Source organism: Monodon monoceros, unplaced genomic scaffold, assembly GCF_005190385.1.
Source record: "Monodon monoceros isolate NGI ecotype Baffin Bay Population unplaced genomic scaffold, NGI_Narwhal_1 Super_Scaffold_10, whole genome shotgun sequence".
Lineage (NCBI taxonomy): Eukaryota > Metazoa > Chordata > Mammalia > Artiodactyla > Monodontidae > Monodon > Monodon monoceros.
In genome coordinates, this window is record NW_021703766.1 from 43,222,596 (window position 1) to 43,247,965 (window position 25,370).

A 25,370-nucleotide genomic window follows, 5' to 3' on the forward strand; every position below is an offset into this window, starting at 1 on the left:
CAGCCAGGAGATAGTTCTGAGATCTTAGGAGAGAAAAGAGGTGGGGGAAATTTTCTCAGAGAGTGAGAAAATGAGAAATGTAGCAGAGGTGAGGGAAAATGCTGAGGGTCCATTTGAGTTGTGTGGTTATAAATGTATAGTGAGAATAGTCAATGTGGTGTGTGTTCCTTACCAGCCATGTTCAGCTACTCAGGTAGAGAAGAACAATAGGCAGAATTGGATTTAATCAGGTTGGGGACATAAATGCAAGACAATAGTTACAATGATGGACTGTGGAATTTAAGCTAGGTAAGGCCATCAGGGATATAATAGTGAAAATTAACATTGCAGATGATTGAGGGCATGAACAAGAGGGTGAATCTAGAACAATTTCCACCCTACTGCTTGAGTTTTGGAAGTCTTTTTGTTTGTTTGTCTTCATGCCTCACCCCTTTCACATTCGTCTCCTTTATGACAGAAAATTTTAATGAAATTTTCCACATTCACATTATGAAATTTACATTAATTTTATGAAAAGCATATAGTTCAGGTGCAGGAAAACTTAAGATCATTTTCCTTGCTCAGTCCTTGCCCCCCCCCCCGCCTTTTTTCCCCCTGAATCTTCTTCCATAGTAATAAGAATGATAGAACCACTTTAAAAAAATTATTTTTTATACAGCAGGTTCTTATTAGTTATCCATTTTATACATATTCGTGTATATATGTCAATCCCAATCTCCCAATTCATCCCACCACCACCACCACTCTACCCCTGCCACTTTCCCCCCTTGGTGTCCATACGTTTGTTCCCTACATCTGTGTCTCAATTTTTGCCCTGCAAACCAGTTCATCTTAGAACCACATCTTGAACTCTTTATGCCAGGCACTTTACATGCATTATTCCTAATCTTTACAAGCCCACGGAATAGATATTTCTATATCTATTGTTATATGAAGAAATGGTGACTGAGATAGGTAAAAGTACTTTGTCTACACAGAAAGGTAATCACCAGCAGAGCTAGGGTCTGAAATCCTGGTCTGTCTGAATCCTGTGTTCTCACTAAATCCTCACTAAATCTCATTATTACTCTTTCTTTTACTCTGAACTATTTCTCAGCTTTTACTGTCAAATCATTCATTGCTAGAGACTGCCTGAGTTCTCTTCTATATTATTTCAAGGACAATCTTTATAGCATTAGCACCAAATAATAGTTTTATTAGAGTCACAAAACATACCATACTGTAGTCAGAGGAATATTTGTGTTGTAAACTTTCTATACTCACTCAGCATTTTAGAATATTCTGTCTGTTCCATTATCTAGATTTCCATTCTCCATCATTTCCTTCAGTTTACATTCAGCATATCCTTTGTTATAGTTTCTAGTCGTCCAGTCTACCCACCTCATTCTACCAAATTGTGATCCTAGTCTCCCAAAATTCTCAAGTCCCTTTGCTTAATACGCTTCAAACCTGTTATAATGCCTGGGAAGAAATAGTTTTCTGGGAAGTACAAATATAGTGGTTTTGGACATAAAGGAGGGAAGGGAAGCCCAGAGAAAGGGCCTGGAGGAACAAAATAGATTGTATATTGGATGGAAGGTTGAGTAATACTACAAATTCAAGTGAAGGGTAAAAGAAAAGGCACCTCAGTATATTATGGTATAGAGAGTCATAACTACACATAAATGGCAATGAGCACTGGTAGAAGTAAAGGGAGAAACAATTGGATAGATAGGTGGTTAGGTATATATAATATCATTTTTCTATTTGCATCATTTAATAACCTAATTTTGGTTGTGATTTTGTTTTAGTTTCTGAGGGAAGTAGTGAAGTAAAGAGCTTATGAAGTAAAGAGCTTATATTATCCTTTCAGTGATGTGAGAGAGATTAAAGTCAGGGACAGATGTTTAGAACTATTCTGTAATTAAGTATAAATGATTGTTATAATCCTTAAATTCTTCCCTACTTCCATATCTGCACAGTATTTCCTTTTATCCCTACAATAATCCCCTTTCATTCATCCAGTGATTCATTCATTAAACAATTATCTATGGAACACCTTTTATGACTAAAATGTTGGTTATTCTGTGTTGGGTGAAACAGCCATTGTTCCTGCCCCTTAAGAGCTTTAACATAAAGAAAATAAAAGATTACATATGAATAAGTAAGCGATTGTATAATTCTAAAATCCAGAACATTGCAGTGAGAAAATACTATGATGAGATAGAGAATGAAGAAGTGAATTTAAATAGGGTTGTCTAGCTCAAACTTTCTAAGGAAGTGACTTTTCACCTGAGACTTGAAGTCAGCTGTAAAAAGAGCTACGTTTAGAGAATTTCTAACAAATTGAACAGTCTGTGGAAAATTTTGAGAAGGTAAAGTACTTATTTCAGATGCTCAGAAGTGATGAATATTTGGTACATAATGAACACTGGGGAAAAGTGGGTTGAGAAGGTGTTGGATAGGATTTTGGTTGAGATATGTCAAAGATAAGATTATGGAGGATCTCATAAGCTGTGATAAGGGAATTTGGATTTTATTCTAAGTGCAGTTGGAAACCATTGAAAAATTCTAGGTGGGATTGTTAAATTTTGTGCAACATCAGAATTGGCTGGTTGAATGTATTAAACATAGGAAACCTAAGACCTATTGGTGTAAATTCTTATTTACTTGATTTGAGGTGGTACACTGATATCCAATCTTTTAATAGACTATTTATGTGATTCTAATCTACACCTGAATTTGGAAAGTACTGACTTAACCTGTTTTCCTAACAGCCTCTCTCATCTTTCTTAAGTGTTTATGCTTTTGACTTCTTTTTCAAATTGAAGGCCTTGTATACCATCTTCACTTCTTAAGGACATTATTTTCAGTTTTTCCCCCATTTCTACCACAGAAATTTTATTTCTGCCCAAAGAGGAAACATGGAAGTATGTTTACTTTCTGATTATCTTTCAGACTTGGAGTTCAGATGCAAAACAAAGGAACTGTGTCTGCAGAAAGAAATTTATGAAGTAACATCATCCCAATGGATGATAATGGAAACAAGTCATAGACTTGTGGGCTCCAGTATCAGAGATGTCTGGGAATGCAAAGGCCAATTTGAAAGGCGACAGATAAATCAGGAGGGATATTTGGGGCAAGCATTAATGACTTACAAAAAAATGCCAACTTTCAGCCTACAAACATCTCTTATCCTACATCAGCAAATTTATCCTGGAGAGAAATTCTATAAATTCAAAGAATGTGGGAAAGCCTTTATTTATGGCTCAGGACTTACAGGATGGCATGGAATTCATATTGGTGAGAAACCCTATAAATGTAAGGAATGTGGGAAGGTCTTTAGTCATTTTTCCTATCTTACTGAACATCAGAGAACTCATACTGGTGAGAAACACTATGAATGTAAGGAACGTGGAAAAGCCTTTATTCATGGCTCACATCTTATTCAACATCAGAGCATTCATATAGACGAGAAGCCCTATGAATGTTAGGAATGTGGGAAGGCCTTCAGACAATCTGCACACCTTACTCGACATCAGAGAATTCATACTGGTGACAAACCTTTTATAAATGTAAGGAATGTGGGAAAGCTTTTATTTGTGGCTCAGAACTCACTTGACGTCAGAGAATTCATACTGGTGAGAAACCCTATGGTTATAAGGAATGTGGGAAGGCCTTTAGACTGCATTCACAACTTGATCAACATCAGCAACTTCATACTGGTGAGAAACCTTATCAATGTAGGGAATGTGGGAAGGCCTTTCTTCGTGGCTCACAACTTACTGAACACCAGAGAATTCATCCTGCTGTGAAACACTATGAATGTAAAGAATGTGGGAAGACCTTTATTTGTGCCTCAAACTTACTCTACATCAGTGAATTCATACTGCCAAGAAGCCCTATAATTGCAAAGAATGTGGGAAAGCCTTTATCCGCAGCTCAGAACTTGCCTGACATCATAGCATTCATATTTTGGGTAATGACGTGGGCCTGGGACACTGCAGGCCATTAAACAGGCCCCAGCTGGCAATGTGACAGCCAGTGGGTTTTGGGGCTGCCCATACTGTCACCCATACTCACTAGAGCTCTTCAGCACTGCCACAGCCAACCACTAGATGGCACCATAATTCCATTTCCACCTTGCTGGCAAAAGTTTAGTTTTAAGCAGCCCTTATTGGCTATTTTAAATTTACAAGGGAGTCACATAGGAGGCAGCGTTTATACTTGTTCCATACCCCCACTGTTAAGGCTCTTGAATTAATATCCCTATGCCCAGGCCTGGCCTCTCAAAATACAAGTCAGACTGTTACTGAAAGGGCAATGGAAAGCTTCACATGGGGATGTATGCAATGAGGCTTCTTTGGGATTTTTTTTTCTTTTTTTGGCTGCGTTGGGTCTTCGTTGCTGTGCGCGGGCTTTCTCTAGTTGCGACGAGAGGGGACTACTCTTTGTTGCGGTGCACGGGCTTTCCACTGCAGAGTCTTCTTGTTGCAGAGCACGGGCTCTAGGTGCGTGGGCTTCTGCAGTTGTGGTGCATGGGCTCAGTAGTTGCGGCTTGCGGGCTCTAGAGTGCAGGCTTAGTAGTTGTGGCGCACGGGCTTAGTTGGTCCATGGCATGTGGGATCTTCCCGGACCAGGGCTCAAACCCGTGTCCCCTGCATTGGCAGGCGGATTCTTAATCACTTAATCACTGTGCCACCAGGGAAGTCCCTTCTTGGGGATTTTTATATCCCCAATATGATGCCAAGATAGTAACCTCTTTTCTATTCATTATCCAACCACATAAATTTCTGTGGCTCCCAACCAACAAAGTTTATGCTGCAAGGTCCTGAATTTGGCTAAAGATTATTACAAACTTAGTTAAGGCCATGGCCTCACCCTTAACCAACTCTGTGACAGCCTGATGGACCATCAGATAACCTCAGCCCCGCAGCTGGACTCATCCTAGATGGAATCTTCCCTGACACCAAGCCCTCATTATACCTTGCTGTCAAAGGTCTCCTCTACCCCAAGACCCCTTGCTGCTCTCTCCACTTCTCTTTCCCAATTCAGCCGCAGCCACAACAAACTATCCTCCCTTCTCCTTTAACCCTTTTGCTTTCTGCTTCCCAGAACTCAGCTCTTCTAGCCCCACTCCCTAATATAACATAATATAATATATAATATATATAATATATAATATAATATAATATACAAAATAATTTGACTTGTGCTATCTGCATTTTGGGGAAAATATAACATTTTGGTCTGTCCCTAAACAAACCGCATCAGTCTTACTCCCATGCACCAAGCGTACTGTATTCTTGCCAACTGCCCTATTCAGCTGACCACTTTGGGAGTCACTGGTGCTGCCTTAGAAGCCCACAATACTATACAACAAAACAAAATAATTGATGCCAATCGAGAAATGTCCAAGACAATAACCAAATATATAATTAAAACTTAACAGCCCTCGAAGCCCTAAAAGAAGGGCAGTGCTCTCTGGCAGCCATGGTTGCAAACCACCACCTAGTAGTGTTGGGCTATCTACTGGCCAGCCAAATAGACATTTTTTCCCTTAATGGTACTTCTTGCTGCATGGGGATAAACAAACAGGCCTCCACTTCCAGGTAGAGGTCACACAGGGTACTCTGTAAGAGAGAGAGGAGAGATGATACATCTCCATTCCCTCCCTCCCCCGTTCCTGGGCTCACTGGGCCAAAGGTGCTCCTGTCCTACCAGGAGAATTTTTCCCCATCGACTGTGATGTGTCCTATACCATGAGCAAGCATAGCACCTTTCATCCACCACAACCACCACACCCCCCGCCCCTGCCAGAAAAATGAATCCAAATCTTTGGGCTTAGATTCTCTTGTGGCTCAAGAAAAGTTTCTATTCTATATATTGATATCCACCCCAGGAGGCTACCTGGGACAAAACAGCAGGGTCACCTTAAGGAAAATATTGGCCTAGAAACCTCAGATTGATGGTTATTATCTTCGAAGTCCTTGTAGGCAAAAATCCATGCCCTGCACACAGGTTACTGTCTTCCTGCCTTCTTGTTTAATACCAATAGATCTTTCTTCTGGAAGGGTTGCATGCAAGAGGGACAAAAGCATTTTCATAGAAAGAATTTTATAATTTAACCAGAACGACACATTATGTTTAAAAATTGGTTAGCACAAAAATTTGAATTTTTAAAATACCTCAAAACGGGTTTATATAACCCCCCATCCCTTACTGTTTAATAGCCATCTTAATTTTCCATCTATCTGACTTTCCAGAAAGTGGTCAAAGGAGACGGAAGCTCCTTGCAGGGTCCCCAACGGAGACTAAGGTGTCAATAACTATAAAAGAAGGATGTATAATTGAAGGAAGGGAGCAGACCAGGTAACCGAGCAGGACCCTATGGGGTCTTCCCAAGACAGATTCCGCCTCCCTGCCCCGCCCCAGTGTCCTCTGCCTGCCTCTTGTCTATAGAAAAACTTTAGCCTTCTAGGCCTTCCCTGAGTTCTGAATAGTAATCAGAGAAGTGAGAAAATGCAGAAAGGAAAACAGTCAAGCAGGACAATAACAGTTTAGTCACTTAAGAAAGTCAAGGGCTACAGATAATATTCTGAACCATATCCTTTAGAGCTATTTTGTAGATACTGAAACCCCTACCATGTGGAAGAAGTTAACTATATGCTGCCTACAAGCACACAGACCCCAGGCTGGTTGGATCTAGAAGGTTGATGATGCTGACTCTCGATTACCTCACTGCCAACCAATCAGAAGAATGTCCACAAGCTGATTATATAACTCACAACCCCTCTCCCTCACCCTGTCTTTATAAACCTTTCCCTGAAAGCCTTCAGGGAGTTCGGGTCTTTCAGGAACTTGCTACATGGGCTCCTTGCTTGGCGCCCTGAAATAAATGCTGCACTTTCCTTCACCACAACCAGGTGTCAGTAGATTGGCTTTACTGTGTGCAGATAAGGGGACCCTTAAGGTTTGTTTAGGGACAGACCGAAAGGTTATATTTTCCCCAAAATGCAGAATGTTGTTCAGTAACAACATTCTGACCAAACATATGGCACAAATGAGAAATGTCCTTATGGGGAAATTGTTGCATTGAGACCCCAGACTGCTTACCTGAGATGTGTAGTCCATGTTGGGGTTATCTTGTCTCCTCCCATCAGCCACTTAATACTGTCCTTTTTCTTTTTTTTAAATTGTATACTTTATCTATTTATTAAAATTTTTATTGATTGATTTTTGGCTGCACTGGGTCTTAGTTGCTGTGTGCGAGCTTTCTCTAGTTGTGGTGGGTATGGGCTACTCTTCATTGCAGTGCCTTATTGCTGTGGTTTCTCCTGTTGCAGAGCACGGGCTGTAGGTGCGTGAGCTTCAGTAGTTGCAGCATGCGGGCTCAGCAGTTGTGGCTCACAGGCTGTAGAGCGCAGGCTCTGTATTTGTGGCACACAGGCTTAGTTGCTCCGCGGCATGTGGGATCTTCCTGGACCAGGGATCGAACATGTGTCCCCTGCATTGGCCGGCGGATTCTTAACCACTGTGCCACCAGGGAAGTCCCTAATCCTGTCCTTTAATTGTTCGTCCAAACGCTCAATCATCCCTTCAGCTTGGGGGTGATATGGAGCATGGAGAGTCTATACACCCTGTGATTGGGCGCACTGATGTGTGCCTTGGGCCACAAATCAGGGGCCGTCATCAGAAGCAATATGTTCAGGAAATACAAAGAAGCAAATGTGGTCTTGTAGGGCCTGGGTTATGTGGTCTGAGTCAGTGGAATTCATGTAGATGGCTAGGCCAAACCCAGAGAGTGTCAATTGCAGTCAGGATCCAGCAAAACTCTGGATAGGAAGAGGCCCAATTTGGTTTCTCTGCCAAGAATATCCTGGCCCACTGGCTGGGAAATCTATCCCTGGGCAGTGTTCTTAGTCTTGGGCAGGGTCTGGCAGGCAGGACAGTTTTTCCATGTGATTTTGGCATCTTATGATGACTTGTGGCAGTCCATGAGAATAAGCCCAGCCTAGGAAGGTGTCTGAATTTCTATGGGCTGTCTTTTCTAGGATTCAGGAAGAGATCAGTTGCACCAGTTGAGGGTCAGGTGGATCAGTGCAGATGTGGGAATATTCTCACTGTTGAGGGAGCCCTGAACAAAAGGCTCTGGCACTTTTATGGACCTTGGGATCAGAGAGCGGACAAGGGATCCCCCTTGGATTCCCCTAGGAATGGGAAAGTACTGGGTACTGAGTCAGAGTGGGGAATAGTATTTTCAAGCTTTCTCCTAACAAGGAATTATGAGCAGAGATATCTGAAGAAGACCTCTGCTCAAGGTCTCAGATACAGAGACTTGGGAAAGAAGGCACCAAGGGTAGGAATGCAAATATGTGAAGAACATAACTGTCCAGGGGGGCCTGAGTCCTTCACTGCAACTCCCTTCAGAAACTGCAGTGCACTGGCAGTGTACCAAGTCTGGTATGGGGAGGGCAGCTTACCCCTGTAGGCCTGCCACATAAAGCCATTTTTTTTTTTGCGACACATAAAGCCATTTTAACAGCCTATAGTCAGGCCTGAAAAGTCACTCACAGGTTTTTAACCAAGATCTGCACTCCTCAGGTATTGCTCCTTGTGTTATTGATTCATAGGAGCTTTAATATATTCTGGATACTAGTCATTTGTTCGCTATATGATATGTTGTAATTATTTTTCCTAGGTTATGACTTGTTTTTTTATTTTTATGAGGTCTTTTGATAAAATTTCTTAATTTTGATGTAATGGCATTTTCAACTATTTATGTTTTGTGCTTTTAATATCTTATGAAAAATTTCCCTACCACAAGTTATTCATGGCATTTACTTTTTTTATTGGAGCGGGTGTCACCTTATTTGACCCAATATGTCTGACTGCTGTTTATGGATTTTGGAATTTCAACACCATTTTACACACTGATGTTGCTATGTATTACTTCCTGCATCTCCAAGCTGCCATCTGAGATTGTTTTTCTTCTATCTATTAAAAAACACTGGGACTTCCCTGGTGGTCCAGTGGTTAAGACTTTGCCTTCCAATGCAGGGGGTGTGGGTACAATCCCTGGTTGGGGAGTTAAGATCCCACATGTCTCATGGCCAAAAACCCAAAGCATAAAACAGAAGCAATATTGTAACAAATTCAATAAAGAGTTAAAAAAATGGACCACATAAAAAAATCTTTTTTAAAAAAAACATCCTTTAGAATTTCCTTTAGTGTTGGTCCACTGGTGACAAATACTCTCAATACTTTTATATGAAAATACCATTGTTTCATCTTAATTTCTGAAGGATTTTCACTAGATTTTGAATTCTAGGAAGGCAGTTATTTTTGGTTAGCACTTCTGTTACCTTACTTCTGACTTCCATTATGTTGAGGAGTTAGCAGTTATGTTTGTTTCTTTGAAAGCAATATAGCCTTTCTTCTCTGTGTTTTTAGATTTTGTTTTGTTTTTTGGCATATATGTGATATTTCCTGTTTGGGATTTGTAGGGCTTCTTGATTTTCTAAAAGAAATCAGTTTGGGAAAATTAACAGCTACTCTCTTTTCAGATATTACATCTGTCCCATTGTCTCAGTCCTCTTTCTGGGACTTCAAGTGCATATGTAATAGATGGTCTCACCATATCACATTTGTGTCCTTACGTTCTTTTTTAAAATTTTTAAAAAAATTGAAGTATAGTTGGTTTACAATGTTGTGCCCAATCTCTGCTGTACAGCAAAGTGACTCAGTTATACACATATACATATATGCGTTCTTTTTTAAAATATTCTTTTCTATTATGGTTTATCACAGGTTATTGAATATAGTTCCCTGCACTATACATTAGGACCTTGTTATTTATCCATTCTAAACGTAATAGTTTGGAGCTACTAACCCCAAACTCCCAGTCCTCCCTCTCTCTCCCTCTCTGCTTGGCAACCACAAGTCTATTCTCTATGTCTATGAGTCTGTTTCTGTTTCATAGATAAGTTCACTTGTGCCATATTTTAGATTCCACATATAAGTGATATCATGTGGTATTTGTCTTTCTCTTTCTGACTTATTTCACTTAGTATGATAATCTCTAGTTGCTTCCATGTTGCTGCAAACGGCATTATTTCATTCTTTTTTATGGCTGAGTAGTATTCCATTGTATATATGTACCACATCTTCTTTATCCATTCATCTGTCGATGGACATTTAGGTTGTTTCCATGTTTTGGATATTGTGAACAGTGCTGCTATGAACATAGGGGTGCATGTATCTTTCTGAATTATAGTTTTGTCTGGGTATATTCCCAGGAGTGGGATTGCTGGATCATATGGTAATTTTATTTTTAGTTTTCTGAGGAACCTTCATACTGTTTTCCATAGTGGCTGTACCAACTTACATTCCCACCAACAGTGTACGAGGGTTCCCTTTTCTGCACATCCTCTCCAGCATTTGTTATTTGTAGACTTTTTAATGATGGCCATTCTGACAGGTGTGGGGTGATGTCTCATTGTGGTTTTGATTTGCATTTCTCTAATAATAAGCGATGCTGAGCATCTTTTCATGTGCCTACTGGTCATCTGTATGTCTTCTTTGGAGAAAAGTCTATTAAGGTCTTCTGCTCATTTTTCGATTGAGTTATTTGTTTTTTAAAAGGCATATAGATCAGAAAGAAGTAAAACTATCTTTTTGCAGAGGACATGATTACTTACCCTATCTAACCATCATACCAAATAATAATAATAATTAATAATAATAATAAGAGTTTGGTCATACACCTAAACATAAAAGCTAAAACAAAAGAGTGATTATTGGAAAACATAAGATTTTGTGATTTAGGGACAGGCAAATGTTTCTTAGGTCACAGAAGACAAAACCCATTAAAGGTTAAAGTGATAAATTCAGAGTTCATCAAAATTAAAAACTTCTCACCAAAAGACATCTTTAAAAAAACAAACAGGCAAGGAACAGAGTAGGAGAAAATATTCATAAAACATATATCTGACAAAGGACTGGTATCCAGGATACATAGAGAACTCTGCAAATCAATAATTTTTGGACATTTTATAAAAATATACAAATAGCCAAAAATCTTATGTAAGAGAACTCAACATCATTAATTATCAGGGAAATGCAAATTAAAACCACTAAGATACCACTGCACGCTCACCAGAATGGTTAAAGTGAAAAAGGCTAATAACTCCTAAACCTGGATTTTGTAGAACAACTGGAACTCTCAGACATTGTTGGTGGGGCTTGAAAATGGAGAAACATCTGGAAAGTTTCTTATAAAAACTAAACATATACCCACCCTATGACTCAACAATTCCACTCCTGGCTACTTACCCAAGAGGATGAAAACTATAATCACAGAAAGACTTGTAAAAGAATGTTATTAGAAGATTTTAGCCAAAACAACCCAAGTGTACATCTCTGTAAGAACTGATAAACCATACATTATTCATACAATAAAACACTGCTTAGCAATAAAAAGGAATGAATTACTGATAGACCCAACAATATTATATATACGTTATATATAATATATATACAAAATCTCAAAAACATTCTCATTGAAAGAACATTTACACAAACAAGTATATTTTGTAAGATTTCATTTATATGATATTCTGAAAGAGGCAAAGTTAACCTGCAGCTCCTTACCCCCAAAAAGAACAATATTTGCCTCTGGATGGTTGGTTGTGAGTTTTGACACCATGAGTCATAAAGGCACTTCTTCAGGTGATTGTAAAGTTCTATATCTTGATAAGGGTTTGGATTACATATACACATTGGTCAAAACCAAGAAAGTACACTCAAAATTTCTGCATTTTTTCCTGTATGTACATCAAAACAGAAAGGCAAACAAAGATTGAACTCTTATTAATATGCTTCCTGAAGTATTTAGGAGGTAGTGTACAGATGTCTGCAATTTACTTTGAAGTGCATATAATAATTAGATGGATTACTGGATGTACAGAGAGATGGATAGATACATGACAAAGCTAGTATAATAAAATGTTAAGGATAGAATCTAGGTGGTGAGTATATAAATATTCAGTGTAAAACTCCCTCAAGTTGGCGGTATGTTTGAAGTTTTTCATAATTAAAATATTGTAAGATAAAGAGATTTTTAAAAGTCAGCTTTGAATGCCACCAAGGCAAGACATAACCTTAGATTACTGCAATACCAATCAAGTTATATTTTTCTTGCTCCTTGCTTCTCTTGTCCCCTGGTTCAATCCCAGAAGAGCCAGAGACCACGTACAGAGAGGGATAAAGTAAATTAGTCAAATTACAGACTGGGATATTAGAGAAGAAATTCCAAGTTGCAGGAGGTGGAAAGTTTTTGCTGTAAATGAAGTTTGAAGTAATGATTTTTCCAGAGAATATTTTAATTAGCAAAAATGATTATACTTATTGAGAGTGACCTCAGTTTTATCATCTTACAGTGACTGAAGAAGCTATCGAATCTGCCAAGACTTCATTTAGGAGCATGAAAAAACACACAGAAATGTTTAAAGTAGTAGTTAATAAAATATTTTGTTTGCAAGCAATGCGTGGAGTCTTACTCAATTCAATATATTGTTATTAGTTGACATGGAGTTTCCAGATATACAATGATATCTGGAAATTATGATAGTCTAAATCTCCTTTTCAATTCTTACACCTATAATTATTTCACTTACCTAACTGCCAGCACAATTCTGTAGGTTCAAATAAAAGCAGGTATCAGATATCCAGCTAGTCACAGTCAGGCACGGTTTATGAGTCGCTCAGCAGTCTGCCACCATAGAACATATGCAAGAGAACCACATCCCTTCTGTAACCATCATATAAATACTAACACATCTATAAAAACAGACACATTCAGTTACCTACTATCTCATCCACTCAACAAAACCAAAATCCTAAGGCATCACATCATTCTCTACCTCATATAAGTAATTCTACACAGAAAAATCACACTCACAAACCACTTCCTGTTAATGTTTCCTCCAGTCACTTACAAGCTCAAACACGACTCACACTTAATCCAAAAATAGATACACCAGAGGAAACACCACACGGCAACACGAGTCCACCCACTTCCACAACCGGCTGCAGAGTAGCTCAAGGTGACCAGCATCAGGTCAGGTACAGAGGGCCACCCCAATTCGGGACATACACCTACACACGAACACACGTCACACCTGCTACGTGCCAGGCCCGGCTCCAGGCGCTTGGGCTTCCCCAGGGACAAAACACAAAATCCACCACGCCCCCCTGCCCCCGCCAGACATCGTTCCAGGTCACACCCATGGTGGACATCAGCATTCCTACCCAGAACAAAAGTAGGGTGCTCAACACACGTAGGTCTGAAGCTCCCAGCTTCCTCCTGGGCTTTTGCAGCTCTGGGTCAGGCTCTGGCGTCCTCGCTCAATAGGCTGCACCTGGCTGTGCGTGCGTACTTGACGGCCCTGGAGTCTGGGGCATTTCTTCCTCTGCAATTTTTTGGGAATAATTTGTGAAGGATTGGTGTTAGTTGTTCTCTAAAAGTTTGTTAGAATTTACCTGTGAAGCCGTCTGGTTCTCGACTTTTGTTTGTTGGGAGCTTTTAAAAATAACTGATTCAATTTCAGTACTGATAATTGGTCTGTTCATATTTTCTGTTTCTTCCTGGTTCAGTCCTGGGAGAGTGTTCATTTCTAGGAATTTGCCCATTTTTTTCTAGGTTGTCCATTTTATTGCATATTTGTTTGTAGTAATCTCTTATGATCCTTTTTATATTTTTGTGTTGTCAGTTTTAACTTCTTTTTTATTTCTGATTTTATTAATTTGGGTTCTCTCTTTTTTCCTTGATGAGTCTGGTTAAAGGTTTATGAATTTTGCTTACATTTTCAAAGAACCAGCTCTTAGTTTCATTGATCTTTTCTATTTTTTTTTTTTAGTGTCTATTTTATTTCTGGTCTGATCTTTATGATTTCTTTCCTTCTACTAACTTTTCATTTTGTTTGTTCTTTTTCTAGTTCCTTTAGGTGTAAGGTTAGGTTGTTTATTTGAGATTTTGATGTCCACAATTTTAATTTCTGGTATTGATAACGTGTGTGTTCTCTCTTTTCTCTTGATCACCTCTGGTATAAGTTTGTCAATTTTATTGATCTTTTCACAGAACCTATTAAATTTTAATTGATTTTCTCTATATCTTTCTTTTTCTCTGTCATTGATTTCCATTCTTTATTATTTTGTTTGCTTTGGGTTTAATTTACACATTTTAATAGTTTCTTAGATCATTGATTTTGATAACTTTTTTCTTTTGTAATACAAGTATTTGGAGCTAGAAATTTCCCTCCTCTCTGCGTAGTTTTATTCAGCTTCCTTTCACAAATTTCAGTATATTTTCTTTATCACCAGGTTAAAAGTTTTACATTTTCCACATGATTTCTTCTTGACTTATGGATTCTTTAGAAATATGCTGTTTAAATATTAATTATTTTGCAGATTTTCCAAGTATCTTTACTTTTGATTTCTAGCTTAATTCTATTGTGGTCACATCATATATTTCAAGCCTTTCAAACTTATAGGGACTTATTTTATGGCCCCAAATATGGTCTATTATGATGAATATTTTATATGCAGTTGAAAAGAATATGTATTCTGCTGTTGTTGAATGAAGTGTTCTATAAATGTAAAGTTGATTGATACAAACAGTTGGTCAAGTCTTTATTTTTATTTTGTGTCTACTTGTCCTATCAATGAAAGAGAAGTGTGGAAATCTCCAACTGTAATTATAGATTTCTTTATTTCTTTTTCAGTTGTATCTGGTTTTGCTTCTTGTAGTTTAGAACTACAATTATACATATGTTGGACCTCTTAGTATTATCCCACAGGTCATTATTGCTGTGTTTTGGTTTTTTCCCCCCCAGATTTTGTTTTCCCTCTGAGCTTTTTTCTAGATACTTTCTTTTGCTATGTGCGTAAGTTCACTAGACTTTTTCTAATGTCTAACCTGCTGTTAATTTCATATAATATCATTTCAGATGTTATAGTTTCACCTCCAGAAAGGCCACTTGTTTTTTTTTTTATCTTAAATTTCTCTCCTTATCATGTCCATATTTTCCTGTGCATTGGATCTTATTTATAATAACTGTTTTTAACATCCTTGCTGTTTTTATTGTCTCTGTCATTTCTGCATCTGCTTCTATGAACTGATGTTTTTCTGCTTCTTCAAATATCTATAATTCTTGGTTGGAAGTTGGATATTCATTTGCTGTCAGCACAGAGATTTCTTTGTTCCGCTTAGACTCTCCTCTGTTTTGCAGAGTATGGCATTCTAAATACAAAATTATTTTCCTTTTAATTTAAATATTTAGACAGTTTTCCTGAAATATTTGTCACTGATTAAAGTCTGATATTAATATGATTCTTGTTCTTTTGTAAGTACACAGTTTTTTCTCTCTTTGAAACATTCAGAATTTTTATGTTAATCATTCAGGTTCTGAATTTTTTCTAAGAACTTTCTCGGTATTATTTATTTTTTGTATTTTTATTTAATGCATGTGATTGAATTTAAGAAGCCATGGGTTGTAATTCCACTTATTTATCACTTAAAAATCACTACTGATTAAACTAGGCTACATAGTTTGTTAAACTCAATTTCAGAGATGTTAAAATGTGAAGAAATGTGCAACTCAAAACTGGGGATATAGATGTTTTCCTGCTAACCACATGATGGTTCTAATTTAATCTGAGCATTCTTATCCATCTTTATTTTTGGAAATCTCCATCTTCCTGTGAAGAACATGACCTCCCCACAATTCTCTCTGTTCTTGTCTCCTGGACATTCTGTTAGATGGCTATTGTCATTCAGGAGGTGTGGTCCATTTGTGAATTTTGGAGGTTAAGTAAGTCCTGCTGGAGGTTAAGTAAGTCCCTGCTTTTGCCCATAACAGCACATGAGTATATGTAGATGTGTACGTTTTTCTGAGTAAAGGGTCATAGTGAATATGGTCTTCAAATAGATATGTGACCTATCACTCCAAAAATTTTTAAATTGCTGAATGTCAAGTTTATATACACATTCTATGTCTACATTCCTTTCTGCTGCATTCTGGTGCTCGTTTCTCTATTTTTTGTGTCCTGATTTACTGTTTCACTATGTACTTATTGCTATTCAAGCCAACTACTGAACTTTTAATTCAATGAGTACAAATTAAAATTTTGTATAATCTAAGTGATTCCACTTTCTAGATTTGTTAGTTCCTTATATCTATTGAGGATGCTATTTAAACTTATTCTAAAATTCTGGTTTTCTTTGTTCTCTAACCATTTTTTGGAGGCAGTCTTCCATTCATTCAGCTTGATTTCTTTGTAGTCAGCTTGAGTGGAAAAATGGATTTGCAGCTGACCTGCTTTTGTGAGATAAAGGGGAGAGGGCTTCCCTGGTGGCGCAGTAGTTAAAATCCGCCTGCCAATGCAGGGGACACAGGTTCAATCCCTGGTCTGAGAAGATCCCACATGCTGTGGAGCAACTAAGCCCGTGCACCACAACACCTGAGCCTGTGCTTTAGAGCCCACGAGCCACAATTCCTGAAGCCCATGCACCCTAGAGCCCATGCATCACAACTACTGAACCCGTGCCCCACAACTACTGAAGCCTGTGCCCTCTAGGGCCCATGTGTCACAACTACTGAGACTGTGTGCTGCAACTACTGAAGCCCATGTGCCTAGAACCCGTGCTCTGCAATGAGAAGCCACTGCAGTGAGAAGCCCGTGCACTGCAATGAAGAGTAGCCCCAGCTCGCCACAATTAGAGAAAGCCCAAGTGCAGCAACGAAGACCCAATGTAGCCAAAAAAAAAAAAAAAAAAAGAGAGAAAGAGATAAAGGGGAGATATATTTTCGTGTTATGGGGTATCAGGTTACCTTATTGGTTAGTACTGTGGATGTGGGTGCTTTCCTTTCCTTCTTGGGCATTACCAGCAACTGGCCTATGAATCATGTCCAAGTTCCCGCACCTATTGCTTTCTTCTGAAGGCAAACAGTTGTAGTCATGTAGACATGCTGTGCAGGTTCAGTCTATTTGCTGCTTTTGGCTTAGTACCCTTCCCCCATCAAATAAACACCAGTTGTTTATTATGTCTTCCTTCCTACTTCTTATTCTGACAAATGTTGAGCTTGGAACACCACTGGTGAGTCACTCTCACCTTTTGTAGCAGTGCTGTTTTGTGTTTTGGCTTGTGGTTTCCTTAGGTAATAACTGTTTTTTTGTTTGTTTATGTGTGTATGTAAAATAGTTTCAGTTTACCATATATGTAAAAATCTCTTTGTCCTACTGAGTTGAAGTTCACTTTAATATACACTACACTTTGTAAAATATCTGCAATGCTTCTGAACTTTGTATTCTGTTCCATTCATATTGCCTGTATAATTATTCATCAGTACTACAATGTTTTCATTATTCAGTCTTTAACATAACACAAACAACATCTGGTATGATTATTCTTCCACTGTTGTTCTTTTTCAAACATTTTCATGTTATTCTTCCTTACTTTTCCAAATGAACTTTATTTTTTATTTTATTTTTGGCTGCATTGGGTCTTTGTCGCTGTGCACAGGCTTTCTCTAGTTGTGGTGAGTGGGGGCTACTCTTCGTTGTGGTATGCAGGCTTCTCATTGTGGTGGCTTCACTTGTTGTGGAGCATGGGCTCTAGGCACGTGGGCTTCAGTAATTGCAGTACGTGGGCTCAGTAGTTGTGGCACGTGGGCCCTAGGGGGTGTGGGCTTCAGTAGTTGCGGTGCGTGGGCTCTAGGGTACACGAGTTTCAGTAGTTGTGGCATGTGGGCTCAGTAGTTGTGGCTCACGGGCTCTGAGCACAGGGTCAGTAGTTGTAGCGCATGGGCTTAGTTGCTCCGTGGCATGTGGGATCTTCCCAGACCAGGGCTCGAACCCATGTCCTCTGCATTGGCAGGTGGATTCTTAACCACTGCACCACCAGGGAAGTCCCTCCATATGAACTTTAAATTAAAAAAAAATAGGGAATGCTTCACGAATTTGTGTGTCATCCTTGTGCAGGGGCCATGCTAATCTTCTCTGTATCATTCCAATTTTAGTATATGTGCTGCCGAAGCCAGCACTGAACTTTAAATTTAACCTGTCTAGTTCTTGAGAGAAAAAACATGCTGGCTTTTTTATGCAGGATCACATGAAGTTTGTACTGAATTAAGAGAATTATCGATTTCTTTTTATGCTGTTGAATGTTCTCATCGAAGAATAAGATGTTTCCCAAGGTTAAAATGCATTTGTCATTTAGGAGTGTTTACTGTGTCCTTCATAAATTTTGCTAATTTCACCTTAAGTTTTTTGCTTTAAAAATACATTCCCTAATTCTAATATGAAACTATTATTTTTATATATGAAGACTAGTAATTTCAGTATATTAATTTTATATCCCACTACCAAACTGAATTCTCTGGTTGTTTGTGGCAGATTTTTACTTGATTTTCTTGAGTTTCCCAGAGATACAATCATATCTGTACATTGTTAGTTTTTTAGCCCTTTTCCCCAAATTTTACATAGCTAATTTCCTTCTGTGTCAGTGAATAGTAGGGTTGATGGTGAGTACCTTTGTTTTTTTCTGAATGTAGCAGGAATGCCTCCAGTGTTTCCTCCTTAAGTCCCTGGCTTTTAAGCTGTAATATATCTATATATCAATTCCTATTTTACGGAACTTTAAAAAACAAGATTGGGTTTTGAATTATCACATGCTTTTTGAGCTTCTAAGGAGAGAATTATGTGAATTTCCCCATTAGATCTAATATTACAACCAGTCATATTAACAGATTATCTAGTATTGACCATCCCTTCATTTCAAATAAATCCAACTGGACACACTAATGTCCCCAAAATGTCCATGTCCTAATCCCCAGAACCTGTGAATATGTTAACTTACATGCAAAGGAGACTCTGCAGGTATGACTAAATTAAGGACCCTGAGATGGGGAAATTATCCTAGATTATTACTCTGGTGGGCCCAGTGTAATCAAAGGGTTCCTATAAAAGAAAGAGGGAAGCAGGAGAGTCATAGAAGGAGATTTGAAGATGCTATGCTCTGGCTTTGAAGACATAGGAAGGGGCCATGAGCCAGGAAATGAAGGCAGGCACTAAAAGCTAGAAAAGGCACGGAAATAGATTCTCCCCTACAGCTTCCAGAAGGAAGACAGCCTTGTCAACACTTTGATCTTAGCACAGTATCGAATTTTGGATATACCTACTATAATATATTACCTATTATAATACCTGAATAATCATTGAGACACTTTGCTGGGAAGTATGCTACTGGTTAGCCTTGACGATGAAGGAATAGATTGGAGGACCTGACAGAAAGCTTCAATGAAAAAGAGAGATTAGTAATCACCTTTGGACAGATGTGTAATACTAAAAATGAATCGTAAGTTAAACATCCTATTGCCTTACTGAAATGGGGGACAAAGAAGAGTAGCCACTGGCAGAATGGTCGACTGTGGTGAGATACCTGTATATTTAAGGGTAAAGATGATAGAAGAATGCAGTCACCTTTTCTGTTTGTGCATTTAACTGAGCTTGTTTGGATCAAATTCATTTCCACCCATCAGAAAGGAAAGTGATGAAGGAAAACATATATTTGATCACTGTAGGAAAAGTGTGAGACAAGTATATGGAAGATGTGAGAGATTATAGGCAATGAGTCATATACAGTAACTATTGTGTAATTATGGTAAAGTGTATTTTGATAGGCATCAAAATATCTTTCCCAATGACTTATCTTTGTATTATTTACCTTTATTCTTATTTTTCTTTCTTAAATTCAGTGGTTCCGTTATTCTAAAATTAATTATTTAAAAACTACTGTATCCTATCTCTTGTTTCTTAATAGTAAATAAAGTAGAATTAGATCTACACATCATGAGTTTTAGGGCTATAGAAATACCTGGAAATAAATTAAGAAATGAGAAATTAAAGAATATGTAATTGAAAACAGTGAAAGTAGATCAAAACACAAGATATTAGAATAGAGAATAATGAACATGGAATTGGTAGGTTCTGATCATACAGCCTCTCTGAAGAAACGACTTTTAATCTGGGGCCTGAAGAATGAGGAGTCAGGCCCATAAAGAGCTGTGTCAGGGGAACTCATGGAGATGAAACAACATAATGCGAAGTTCCAAAAGATGGGAAATAATGTGTCAGATTTAGTGCCTTCAAGGGATTTTTAAGGTAGGTTAAAAGGGCAGTGGTTGAGATGAGTTCTTATAAGAACGGCCTTGTTTTCCATCTTTAACTGGTCATATAATGTTCTAAGTGCAGTGAGAAACCACTGGAAAAAAATCTGTAAGTAGAGAATGTCAGGGAGTTCCCTGGTGGCCTAGTGGTTAGGATTCTGGGCCTTCACTGCCGTGGCCTGTGTTCAATCCCTGGTCAGGGGAACTGAGATCCCATAAGTCACACAGCGTGGCCAAGAAAACCAAAACAAACAAACAAACATAAAACAGAGAATGTCAAACATTGATCTGCCTCTGATACATCTGATGGAGTGGTTAAAAGTATAGATGCCTAAGACCTACCCTTATAGATTCTGATTCACTTGGTCTGGGTTGGTCTCTGAAATTAATACTTGCAACAGGCTCCTGAGGTGATTCTAATTGAACACTTACATTTTAGAATCAATGATTTAATCTATTTTCATTGTTACAGATCTCACTACATATGCTTTCATTATTCTCTAAACTGTTTGCCTTCTTCAAACTGCATAATAACTATCGAAATTCATTGCTAATGTATTTTCAGTTTATCACTTATCTCTGCTGTCCCCCTGTGCCCCCCTCCTGTACCCCAGTACAGGAAAACAACATTTGTTAGTTTTCTTGCTTTATTTTTCCACGTTGGAGACCAGGTATGATACAAAAACTTTATTTATTTCAAAAACATTTTTGAAATAAATTTATCTAAATGTAAGATAAAGAAATGAAATGCTTGACCTTGAGGGTTCCATTATCCAAAATAGCTGGCAGAACAAAGTCAAGATTAAGAAACAACAAGAACCTCAAAAAGAATATTTTAGCCAAATGAAAATCATCTATGAAAATATATCTATTCACAGAAAAGATACATCTCTTACCCTACATCACGGAATTCCTAGTAAACATTTATGAATGTAAAGAATGTGGGAAGACCTTTAATTATGGCTCAGATCTAATCAAACATGAGAGAATTCATACTGCTGAGAAGGCTTATGCATGTAAGGGATGTGCGAAGGCCTTTAGAATTCGTGAACAACCAACTTGACGTTTGAAAATTCATAATGGAGTGAAACCCTGTAAAGGTCTCGTATGTGGGAAGGCTTTTAGTTTTTTGGCAGAGACCTTGGAGTACACCAAAATATTCACTCAGGGGAGAAACCCTAAGAATGTAAGGAATGTGGGAAGTCATTTAGAATATGTCAACAACTCTAAAAGTTCATAGTGGCGTGAAACCCTATACCTGTAAAGAATGTGGGAAAGCTGTTGTTTTGGCAAAAACCTTAAAGTACACCAGAATATCCATTCTGGGGAGAAACCCTATGACTGTCAGCCCTGTGGGAAGACTTTCAGTTCTTCCAGATACTTTAGAGTACACCAGAAAATTCATACTGATGAAAAACCCTATGAATGTAAGGAATGCAAAAAATCCTTTGGATTACGTGCACAATTTGGTCAACATAAAAAAATTCATACAGATGAGAAATCTTATGAATGTAAGGAATGTGGGAAAACCTTTAGACTTCATTCACACCTTATAGGTCATCAGAGTATTCATACTAATGAGAAACCTATGAATGTCAAGAATGTAGGAAGGCCTTTAGGCAGAGGACACATCTGATTCAACATTAAAGAGTTCATATTGGTGAGAAACCCTATGAATGCAGGGAATGTGGGAAGGCCTATAGATGGAGTTCAACACTTATTCAACATCAAAAAATGCACACTAAGGAGAAACTGTGTGAATTTAAGATTTATGGAAGGGCCTTTGAACTTCATTTAATCCTTACAGATCATTAGATAATTCATAATGGTGAGAAACCAAACCTATGAATGTGCACGATGATGTGGGAAGGCCTTTAGATAGAATGAACATCAGTGAATGTACATTAAGTAGAAACCCTGAATGTGAGGAATGTGGGAATGCTTTTAGATTTTATTCATGCTTTACTGAACACCAGAGAATTAATAATGGCAAAAGACTCTAAAAATGTAAGAAATGTATGAAGGCCCAATATTCATGTCTCTATGAACACCTGAGAATTCATAACCTTATAGTGTTAATTTAAAGGTACTTTTTCTTTGACTCAACTCTTTATAGAATATTAACACTAGGGGAAATGTTTAGGAAACCTTTTTTTTTTTTTTTGGTCATTCTTACAACTTATTTAGCGTAAAAGATTTCTTGCCAGGTATCTTAATCTAATGAATATATAAAATACTTCCAAACCTGAGGCAGGAGATAGACGGGCCCCAGGCTGAGCAGCTGGAGTCTGTCCCCTGTGGAGTAGATACTCCAAGATAGAGATAATGGCAGAAGTGAAGAGGAGCTGAGTCCTGTCCAAATAAAAGATAAAGAGACCACATATTTCCATTCTGAGGTCAAGAAGACCTTCCTGACTACATGTGCACATTTGGCCTCTGTGGAGGCCAAAAAGGGGGGTGGGGCGCCACCCCATAGTAGGTGATGTCAACCTATCCATAGACCTCTGGGCTGTAATCCATCTTGGCTAAGAGTTGCATGTGCATCTCAGGGGAGGACCCTGAATTATACCAAATACGGACTCAGAACCTGGCAAAGTAAGATGATTGGCCAGAGGAAACCCGAAAGAGATGCCCCACCTAAGTGATTTAAACTACCATGAAGGCGCAGCTCTCTTTCTGAGGCCTCCTGTGTGTCTACTCACACGTACTTTTTTCCCCCCCCCCCCGAATAAATACTTTACTTGTTTCACTACTTTCCGTCTCTTTGTTGAAATTCATTTCTACAAAGCAGACAAGCCAGGACCTTGCCACTGGCCACTGGTCCTCATGGTCTAGTGGCTAGGATTCAGTGCTCTCACTGCCACGGCCTGACTTCAATCTCTGGCTGGGGAACTGAGATCCTGCTTCAAGCTGCTGCAGGCTGAGGCCACCTGAGATCAAAACCACTCAATTCCTGTTGGATACCAGCAAACTTATACTAGGGGAGAATCTCTTAATCTATCAGTTGTGGAACTGAAAGAAAGCCTTTGGTCACATCACATACCTAGCCTATCATCATCTTCAAGATATTCAGCAATATACCAATATATTACTTCTGTGCCTCACTTGTAAAATGGTGAAGACAATACCTGTGTTTTTGTGAGGATTAATACGTGTAAACCCTTATAAGACTATTTGACAAATATATTAACTACTGTTGTTCTGATGATAATTAATAGCATTATCATTAGCAAATTCTTAGAGAAAGACACTATGTTGGTAATGAACTTAGAAGAGCCTCCAATCACCCCCATTCTCCTATTCAACCTCAGATGACTGATTTTGAATTAAGTCCAGTAAAATACAGAGAACATGTGAGACAATTTCATTCCTGCTGAGCTGCATCAGGAAACTAATGCTGGAATAAATACTCTGGAACTAGTGGCTGTAAATATATATTGAGAATATACCTAGTTGCTTAAGTAGAAAAGGGTATGAAGCAGTTTTCTGTTAATAAATTCCTAATAACAGATATCCCATAATCTACACTGTCCTCTCACAATTCAAAGTTTATTAGAAATTATCAAAAGGATAACAAAGAGAAAACCGTCCATTAGTAAACCTTCCAAGTTGCCATTATGAAAACTTTCAAACAAACAGGAAAGTTAGAAAAGTACAATGGACATGTATTTACCACCCTGCCCCCCACCACCTAGTTTAATAGCTAAAAGTTTGTCATATTTGGTTTATCTTCCTATAATTTTCAACATAACCATACTATAACCACATCTTCTAAAATATATCACGTGACACACATTCAGGTTTTCCCAGCTGTCCCAAGATTGACTTTACAGTTGTTTGCTTTCGTTTTTTATCTAGAGTCAACTCTAGGTTCAGAAATTGCATTTAGCTGATATGTCTCTTTTAGGCTAGTTTAGTTCTTCACTTTTTTTTTTTCCATGACTTTTTCTTCTTAGAGTCCATGCAGTTGTCCTGTAGGATGTTCCATATTTTCGATTGTTGTTCTTGTTTCCTAATGTTGTCATTTAATTAATTCTGCCATTTACATTGGAAACTAAGTATAGAGAGAAGATTAAGTTTGCATCAAACAATTTTGCAAGAATATTAAATGATGCAAAGTATTTTGTATTGTATATCAAGGTACATATTGATAACATGAGGCTAAATTTGATCATATGGTTAAGGTGGCGACTGTCAACTCTCTCCATTTTAAAGGTTCTTTTTTATTCTTACAATTAGAAAGTATCTGTGGAGTGATTCTAACCTCCTCTTGGAAATTTATATTTTATTTGTTTGATTCAAAGAGAAAACCAGTATTAAAACAGGATACCACTCAGATATGAGTGATAATGAGTTGCTACATAACAAAACCTGTATGAGGTGACCAAAGTCATCTTAGAAGAACACTAATACCCTTTAACAAATGTGGGAAATCAAGACATAGGGCCAGATCTTTTTTTGCATCATCATTCAACGATTAACATCATTGCCCCACGTGACTACACTATTATAATCCTAGTTCTGAAACAGTGTCTGTCACATAGTGGACACTTGATAAAACTGATGATGTAATCAAACCTAAAAAACCAGAAAAAGAACAAATTAACCTAACTACAGAAGAAAACAGTTCATACAGTTAAAATTGGAAATCAATGGAAGAAGCAATAAAACCTCCTTAATTTATTTTTGTGGAAAAAACACTGATCTAAACTAGACTTATAAATTTGATCAATGTAAAGGTGAGAAATATGACAGCACTAATAAGGTAGCACACATATATTTATGGAGAGTTTAAAAATATCAGTAATATTATATACAGAAAGTATTTTCTTTAAAATTGACTCAAGATGAGGTAGAAATCTGCATAGTCCAATACATATAGCAGGAAAATGAAAATCTGGTCCAAAACCTCTCTTTAAAACAATATTTAGGGCTTCCCTGGTGGCGCAGTGGTTGACAGTCTGCCTGCCAATGCAGGAGACACGGGTTTGTGCCCCGGTCCGGGAAGATCCCATATGCCGCGGAGCAGCTGGGCCCGTGAGCCATGGCTGCTAAGCCTGCACGTCTGGAGCCTGTGCTCCGCAATGGGAGAGGCCACAACAGTGAGAGGCCCACGTACCACACACACACACACACACACACACACACACACACACACACACA

At 38.2% G+C, this 25,370-nt stretch overlaps 1 non-coding gene and 1 pseudogene across 1 annotated transcript; one reads left to right on the forward strand and one right to left on the reverse strand.

Moving 5' to 3' along the window:
• Nucleotides 1-3,017: 3,017 nt before the first annotated feature.
• Nucleotides 3,018-22,022, forward strand: LOC114903089 (annotated as a pseudogene).
• On the reverse strand, nt 17,977-18,083 carry LOC114890080. Its single transcript, XR_003792218.1, has one exon. It is a non-coding gene; the product is annotated as a U6 spliceosomal RNA (small nuclear RNA).
• Nucleotides 22,023-25,370: the final 3,348 nt, after the last annotated feature.